This window comes from Rhipicephalus sanguineus, chromosome 3 (assembly GCF_013339695.2).
Source record: "Rhipicephalus sanguineus isolate Rsan-2018 chromosome 3, BIME_Rsan_1.4, whole genome shotgun sequence".
In the NCBI taxonomy this organism is placed as follows: Eukaryota; Metazoa; Arthropoda; class Arachnida; order Ixodida; family Ixodidae; genus Rhipicephalus; species Rhipicephalus sanguineus.
In genome coordinates this window covers 48,535,845-48,544,852 of record NC_051178.1, presented here as the reverse complement: position 1 = coordinate 48,544,852, position 9,008 = coordinate 48,535,845, and the positions used below count along the sequence as shown (strand labels likewise).

At 55.2% G+C, this 9,008-nt stretch overlaps 1 pseudogene; it reads left to right on the top strand.

The window, feature by feature from the left end:
- The first annotated feature begins 6,458 nt into the window (after positions 1-6,458).
- Positions 6,459-7,746, top strand: LOC125757944 (uncharacterized; annotated as a pseudogene).
- The last annotated feature ends 1,262 nt before the right edge of the window (positions 7,747-9,008 follow it).

Here is a 9,008-nt window from a genome sequence, read left to right as displayed (position 1 = left end):
AGTGTTGCACGCGTGTAATCAAGAGATCGCACCACCTTTGACTGTATATGTATATGCGAGTGCACGCTGGAATAACGGAGTATTGCTTCACATGGGTTGAGTGCATTCGTAGCCCTCAGTCGCGCCGCGTGCCGACTCTATAATCTGGCGAGGAGTGTTCCGACCATACTGCAATGACTTCTACCTCAATGAACGCGCTTTCGCCGCCGCCCTCTTTTCTCGCCACCCTGGGCACTCCAGCCATAAGCCTCTTCGAGAATATTCTTCTCGCGTCCGGAGCAGCCAACCTGCCAGCGCCCCGACGTTGAGTCCTGCTGCTGCACTGCCTGGGCCCAGAAGGACAGCGCCTTTTTGGTGTGCTTCCACCGCAGCCAACCACGGCCCAGCTACTGACGACTAAGCCGACGACCAAGACACAGCAGCGAGGAGACCCCCAGACGTATAGGACCTGGTCCGCGAGATTCTGGGGGGAGACGCTGCGAGCGCGCGACGGAGCAAGACGTGTGGCGTATCGGCTCCGTCGATTTTCGGCTGGGGCCACGGCTCAATCCTCTGCACTCCGACAAGACTGACGTCAGTCGACGCAGAAAACCATCTGGACCACGTTGAAACCAAGTTTCACCAGGTGGGCCCACTTTTAAAGATTTTGCGGCCGAAATACACCTGATCACGGGGGCGACGCCGTTACGCCTAACGGCGACGCCGGAGCCTGGCGGCGTGGAACCGGCCTCCCGAAGTAACATGACGGCCCCCGCGTCTTTCCTGAGGGGTTACGACCCCGAAGGCATGGCCTGGACAACAATTTCAACATGTCAAGACGAAAATTCCGCTGTTCCGCATTTTCGGCACCAATCCCTGAATGAAGCGGTCGCGCGTCGCGCGTTCGTTCAAGCCAAGACAGTAGGGTGCCTTGATGCGCGTTTTGTTGCGCGTTTTGTCCAGGGTGAGGACACTGCGGCGTCTACTGCGGCGCGGCTGCCATATTTTAGCCCACGGCTTCTTACCGGCGTCTCACCCCTCTACGGCAGCTGCGCTGAGAGGCACGAGACGCGGGGCAAAAAATGGCGTCGTGGCGGCATCAGCCCCTTCAAAGAATGGCAACACCCTAAGAGGGGCGCACACATCGAGGCACACTACAAGACAGCGGCGCCCAACGCCATCCCGGCCTCCGGCACACCGGCCGGCAAGACGCAGCCTCTTGCATCGCGCGCTGCGGGAAGCAAAGGCAAGACTATTACCAACTGGAAGCCTCGCCCATTTCCAAGACCGGGCCCGGACGACTTCGTGGTCGTGCTCAAGCCACGCGAACATATGTCGCTGCACCAAGCCTTTTCGGAGAACCGCTACGGAGCCGCCTTTACGGCCTACCTCAGGCCTGAGCTGGCAAAGTCTGTCACGGTTCTGCCATCCCGTGACCAAAACATCGTATTGATCCACACCCCGAACCCGGCGGTGGCAGATCGGCTCCTCGGGGAGTTTTCTGTCAATACCGAGCATGGGGCGATTCCACTCCACGGATACCTTCGACAAGACGGAGGCGATGTGTGCCACGGCGTCATCGTCGTCAGCATCCCGGACACCACTGAATCACTTCGAGAGCAGGTGCAATGCAGAGAAGGCACCATCGTCGAGGTGAGGAAATTCGGCTCCTCTAACAAAGCTCGGGTCACCTTTGCCGGGAAGTTGAAACCGCGTTTCGTGCACTATGAGAACATGCTCATCCCAGTGCGAAAATACTACCGGACAATTCCAGCCTGCGGCCTGTGTGGGGCCGTCGGCCACCGAGCGGATGCCTGTCCCAACACGCAGCCCAACAAGTGCGGCCTCTGCGGTCAACAAGCCCCGCTTGTGGAGGGGGTGCGGACCCCTCACGAATGTGTTCCGCGATGCTCGGTATGTGGCGGTGGACACGCAACAAACTCGCTGGAGTGTGCGGCAAAATTCCGCACACACAAGATGCTCGCCCCGAAGGGCGGGGCAAAAAAGAAGTCGGCAGCCAAGAAGAAGGGCCGCCATCTTGGCTCCCCCAGTGAGTCACCGAGCAGGGACGACAGCAACACCGAGAAGCCGGCGCCATCAACAGAAGTCGGCAAGCGACCACCGACGCAGCCACCACACGGCGGCACAGGAAAACTATCGACGACGCCACTACGCGGAGAGGCCAGGGCCTGGGCCAACGCTGGAAAACATGGAACGCAGGTGAGCGGCACGGGCAGGGCTGCCCCCTCCTACCCCCCTGCGGCACGCAATGCCGAGCAAACTAAGATAGCAGCTCTCGAAGGTGAAATTGAGATGCTACTAAAAAAATTGCGCTTCTAGAATCGCAATCAAAACAGCCTACCACTCCCCCTTCGCCCCCGCAACCGAGGCTATGGAGAGTGAGCCCGTGGCACCCAAGGCAATATTGAGCGCGGAAGCTACACTTGAGGCCCGTCTAGAGGCCCGCATGGACGCCCGCCTAAATGCCTTAGAAAATCAAATTTCCGCGGCAATCGCCTCCGCTATCGCCAAAATGACCGAAAATATTCCTACTATCGTCGCACAGCACATCGCACAATCGTCGCGTAGCGTCCGACGAACCGGCGGTCTCATCAAAGACGTGTCCGGCCGCTATCCCAAAACGTCGCGTCGCGCCATAGAAACTGAAGTAGAAGACGAAGACAGCTGCTCGCTCTCCGGAATTGAGGATGCCCCCCTCCCCGCGAGTGCTGGCCCCGCAGCTGCGTCCCTACAACCACTCTTTCACTTCAATGACCATGGCGGGCAGCCGTCAAATTAGTCGCTCTACCCGTAACAATTCGGCCACCCCCATACAAATTACACAATGGAACTGCCGGGGATTCCGTTCCCGCGCCAAGCGGGCTCACCTCCGGCTTTTCCTCTCAAAATTCACTTCACTTCCCGCAGTGGTTGCCCTCCAGGAGCCAGGGAGCGGCGCTAGCTTTACAAATTATGTCACGTTCCAGCAAGACCCCTCTTCCTGTATATTCGTGCACAAAAATTATACAGCCAACCAAGTTGATTTGGAACTCAATACTACTGAATATTCCTATGTGATGGTCACCCTCCTTCTGCTTAAGAAACAAAATGCACCATTACATATACTCAACATCTATTGTTCTCCCAAGCTTAAAAATGTAACTTTCGCAGCCCTCTTCAGTCGCGCCCTGAAGGCTGCGGGCAGGGACCCCCTGGTGATCGTGGGTGATTTCAACGCTCACAGCACACTCTGGGGGTACGTGCGTGAAGAGAAGCGCGAGCGCAAGCTAGCGGAACTTGCGTCCACGCTGGGCCTCACTGTTCACACTGACCCTGCATATCGAACGCGGTTGGGTAACTCCGTGACTCGGGACGCGTGTCCGGACCTTACCTTCACCAAAAACATTAGACACGCAGAATGGGCCAACACCGAGGAAACCCTCAGCAGTGACCACTGCATACTCAACACCACAGTCACAAGCAAACCATTGGCAAGACCCCACGCACAAACCCGCCTACCAGACTGGACAAAGTTCCGTAAAAACTACACTAATTCGGCCCCTATCCACGAAACAGGTTACCACACGTGGTCACAAGAATTGGTTACACACCTTCGTTCGACGGAAACTCAAGTTCAACTCTCGGAGGTCCTGCCCGGGGTGGACAACCACCTCCTGCACCTCTGGGAAGCGCGGCACAGCCTCGTCCGCAGATGGCGCCGCCAAAAACACAATCGGAAGCTCAAAATTCGCATTGCCGAGCTCACCCAACGAGCGGCAGAGTACGCGGCCCAGCTCGCCGACTCGAATTGGGTGAACCGTTGCAACACGGCTGCTAGACAAATGTCCAGCCGGAGCACTTGGCGTCTCTTTCGCGCCTTGATCGATCCGACCCAAACCAGAGCCGAGACACAAAAACATCTCCAACGGGCTATCCATAGCTTCGACGGAGACACCTCAAAATTAGCAAGCAAACTACGGGATCAATACCTCTGTGTCCAACATGACCCCCGAGGGCCAGCGTACTCGTATGCAGGTTCCGAGAACGCGGAGCTGGATCAACCGTTCCGGCTCCATGACCTAAAGGCGGCCCTGACTAAAATGAAGCGAGGAACGGCGCCGGGGCGAGACCAAGTAACAGTAAAATTACTTGCCAACCTTCCCGACCCGGCCTACGACGCACTCCTCGCATACATAAACTCAATCTGGCTTGGTGCGACACCCCTCCCAATCGAATGGAAGACCGCCTTGGTCACTTTCATTCCCAAAGCCGGAAAAGCCATAAACACGGACAACCTCCGCCCCATCTCCCTCACGTCTTGTGCGGGAAAGCTGATGGAGACTATGGTGCGAGATGGGCTGTCCGAGTTTTTGGAAAACCAAAACGTATTCGCAGACACGATGTTCGGGTTCCGCCCGCACCGGTCCGCGCAGGATGTCCTGCTTCAATTACACCGCGAAATTCTAAATCCCGTTGAATACCCGCTCAATGACAAGGTGGTACTCGCCCTCGATTTGAAGGGGGGCTTTCGACAATGTCACACATGGCATAATTCTGACGCACCTCTCACAAACCAACTGTGGACACAACACGTTTCAGTACATTAGGCAATTTCTCTCTGACCGGCAGTCGTATATCCGGATACAAGAAGAAGAACACGGCCCCTATCAATTAGGCACGAGAGGTACACCGCAGGGCGCGGTACTCTCACCCCTACTATTCAATCTGGCAATGATGAAACTCCCGGCTCAGCTGGAGAATGTTGAAGGGATACAGCACGCGCTGTATGCTGACGACATTACCATCTGGGCTAAACACGGATCGGTAGAAGATATTGAAGCCAACCTGCGGCAAGCGGCGGAGATCGTGGACGCCTACGCCCGCCGCTGCGGCCTTAAATAGGCCTGACTGGCTGCCCAGGCGGCGCTGCGAAAACGGTGCTAAAAAGCGCCCCCTACGACAAGTTCTTCGGTTTCGAGTAGTCAGACAGGCGGCCGCATGCAGCACTAAGCTCAGATGCGCAATGGAGCCGCCGCTGTCGCTTGTGCTGCGCTTTGGATCTCGGCCAGTTTCTGGCGTGGCTGAGTTCTTCAGGCCAAGCAATCCGCGTAAACGCAAGAAGCTCGTCAACGTCAAGTATGTTTAGGACGTGCAGGAGATTGAAGGAACCATTTCGGCGCGCTGCAACTCGCAAGTGCAGCGAATCTCATACGACGTTGAGCTCGAGTTAAGTTTTACGAGGCATGCTCGCGCGATTAACGACAGTGCATAAACGAAAAGATTGCTGTTAAGAAAGCCGACATGATTTGCATTACACGACGACATTACACGACGAAACGGAATCAAGAAAGGTCCAGTGACGAAGGCTAGCCGTCGGCGGCCCGAATGAGCGCATTCGCGTCGTGTGCCGTTTTCTGCCGCATTCAGTCGCAAACACACTTTTTCTCCATGCACTGTCGTAATTTTCAACATTTGCTTCTAGGGAATTCGTCAAATTCTGTCAGCGTGCGGTCGCGGTCGAGAAGCGACGGCGCGCAATGTTCACAGCCGGCCGCTGGAAGCAGCCGGCTGTAAGCTGCCGGAAAAATCGTAGGCACATACGCAGGGTGACTCATGTCATCGTTTTTCTCGTTTCGCACGAAATGCCGGCTGCATATCCTCGTGATCGCCGTCGGCAGCCACGGCGTGCCGCCTGGACTGCACACAGGGAATCATATACATATATAAACGCGTGCACGCGCGTACGAAAAGTAATCAGCACGTTACGTTACAAACCACGTTTTGCTCGCGTATTCACTTCACGCGTCGGACGGCACGTATCCAGCGGTTCCGTCGCTCCACTTCGTACGGCTTTCTTGGGAACCAGTAAAACCGCACATTAGGATCCTTACCCCCATGTTCGAGGCAATTAACCACGCAACAATAACGGCGGCGACCGCGCTTGGGGCCGCGCGCTGCTCAGAGCCGTCGCCCGGACCGCCTGCTTTCGGCACGGTTTGTTGAAGCAGGGATCGCTCGTCAAACATGTCAGACTCTGCAGGCATAGCGGACAAGTTCCTGCGTACGTTTTAAGCACTTTTTGAGCCTGAAAACTAGGCGCAAAATTAAGTAAAACGCTTAAAGCTACTGAGAACTGCGTAACTCGCCGGTCGGCGTCCATTTTTGACTACCCAAGCAACTCCGGCGCACGCCACCAGGCTCCGCCACAGTACTCAAAACTCCAGCGCGTCAGCCCTATGCTCCCCGACTAAATCGGAATTTGTGCACATCCGCCCCTCGCCAAAGTGCACTACCAAAATTGAATTGTCCTTAAAAAGCGGACCCGTCCTAGAACACGATGAGATCAGAGTACTGGGTCTGTTTATACACAAACATCGCAGAGCAGACACAACATTGGCCAAATTGCGTAAGGTGGGGGACCAGGTGGGCCGGATGGTCCGCCGGGTTTCGAACAAACGCGGGGGGTTACGCTGCAAAGACGCCTTGCGGCTGGCGCATGCATTCGTGACCAGTGGAGTCCTCTACTCGGCTCCTTACCTCCACCTGCGCAAGTTTAATGAGAACGCCCTTGAGGTGATTCTCAGGAAGATGTACAAGCGTGCCTTCGATCTCCCGATAACCACGTCCAACCAGCGCCTTATGGGCCTGGGGATGGTCAACACTTTCGCAGAGCTCCGGGAGGCACACTTGACCAACCAATACACAAGACTTTCAAAAACGACGTCGGGACGCCACCTATTAGCCCGACTACACATCCACCACCCAACATTGACGGAAGAGCGCGTACGCATCCCAGAAGTCTGGAGATACGCCCTGCACGTGCGCCCTCTTCCGGCCAACATGACACGCGACGACCACAGTGGCAGGCGCCTTGCGCGGGCGGAGGCACTGGCTCGCCACTATGGGAACAAACACGGTATCTTTTACGTGGACGCCTCCGGTCCTCACCATGGGGGTTGGTACATGGCTGCAGTCGTCCACCAAAACGTCGCAGTGAACGGCCTAACATTCAGGGCACAAAATATAACACATGCGGAGGAGGTCGCCATCGCGCTAGCTGCCGCAGACCAGGACTCGCGCGTCATCATTACCGACTCGAGAGGGGCCTGCAGAAATATTGAACAGGGGTACGCTCCTCACCTTGCGTATCGCATCCTGCAAGATAGCAATTACGTCGGGGCCCCGCGTCCCGGATGATCATATGGGCTCCAGCTCATATGGGCCTCGAAGGCAACGAAACGGCAGACGCCGCTTCCCGCGCGCTCACTCTCCGGGTAACGTCTTCAGACCCTTCCGAAATGGATCCCGAACCGAATCCGGCCTTAACGTATCGAGAAATTACTGAGTTCTATCAATTCGGCCACGCAATTTATCCTAAACCCTGTAAGGGCCTTACAAAGGAGAAACGCACACTCCTCCGCCTTTACACCAAAACGCTGCTGTGCCCGGCAGTTTTAAAACATTTTGATCCGGCCTGTACAGGAAAATGCCCATACTGTGAGGAGAAGTCTCTGACGTCTACCAATGGTGTGGGCATGCCAGTCAACCCCGAACGTCGCCCCCAAAACCACAACCCCACCCGGGAGGACTGGGAGGCAGCCCTGCTCGGCTGCTCCGACCTGGCGAGCCAGAAGGCCCTGGTCGACCGAGCTCGAGTCGCGGCGATCGCCAATGGGCTCCTGTAATGAGGAGCCCACCTAGTGCTTGTGAGGGGTGGCCCCCTCCGGGCCACCTCGCGCTTACTCCCTGTATATACCTCTAATAAAGTTTTTTTCCTCCTCCTCCTCGGGTGGTTATCATTACTCGTTTTTTGCCGGCGTCTGCTTTTCGTGGTTTGAACGTCCCAGGAACATGAACCGTGCGTTGATCGCATGGCATATCGCGAGCCGGCAACATCATAGCAACATGCTGAGATGTTGAGACGATATCGCTGCGGCGGCACACTACAGCAGAACCCTCCGAGTACGACGTGTTAAACTCTCAACGAAAATACATTTCACGCAAAGTTGCATTCTTTAATTATTATACTGTGCATTAAACAATCGCGCAAAAAACGTTGAAAGCATTTCAACACGTCCTATATTTCAAGTAGTCACAGCCAAGCCCGGCCACTGCGTAGAAGCCAGCATATGCTCGAAAACGCCGCACTCGGGTCGCTCTGCGCTGTACAGTACACTCACTCCAGTGTTGTGAGAGATTCGTAACACCAACGGCCAGTGCAACAATGACGTCACAAGCAAGTGTTTCTTCAGTTGTTGAACGCATCAGATTCTACGTCACCAAACGCGATACTATCGCCTTTTGCGATCGTTTGAGAATGCGTACCCAGACAACCAACACGACGTTCATGTTGGACTCTCACTTTTGTATTTATTTATTTTTTTACTGCGTTGCTACGGATTGGCTTTGAAGTAGTGTCCATTTGCCGATGCTGGATGACACCACATGTTGTGTTTCCATATCCTAAATGGCGGAAATACAGCGTTTCACATGTATCGTGATTAGCTTTACTTTTTGAGGGAGAAAGAATGATATTATTTCGTTCCAGTTAACATCTAATCTCGAGACCAGTAGCGTCGCGTAGTGAGGCAGCGCTGACTCGACGAAGAAGGCACTCGGAGCGTCTGAAATGCAATGGCTGTCTTGGCGAGCTTGAAGTCCACGCGCTGTCTTGAGGCTGACTTGACCAAGTCAAGTCGAGGCTTCAAGTTAAGGGAATTTATGAACACGGGGGTTATGCTTTAAATTAATGGTTCCTTAACCTTATCGCCTCGTAAAGGAAGCGTTTCCTAAGGTATCCCGGCAGGTACTTAAAGGGCCCCCACCAGGTTTGGACAATTTTTTAGCTCACGAGCGCAATACATACACTGGGCGTTCACCATCACGTCGCCAACATTTGCAACGCTACGAGCGCCTCGGAAATGGGGTCAATATTTTGGCAGGGTTCTGTTTGGTGTCACAGAAGTCTGGCAACTTGGGGCAGTGCGCCCCAGTGATACGACACGGGCACACCACGCTGGCACGGTGAA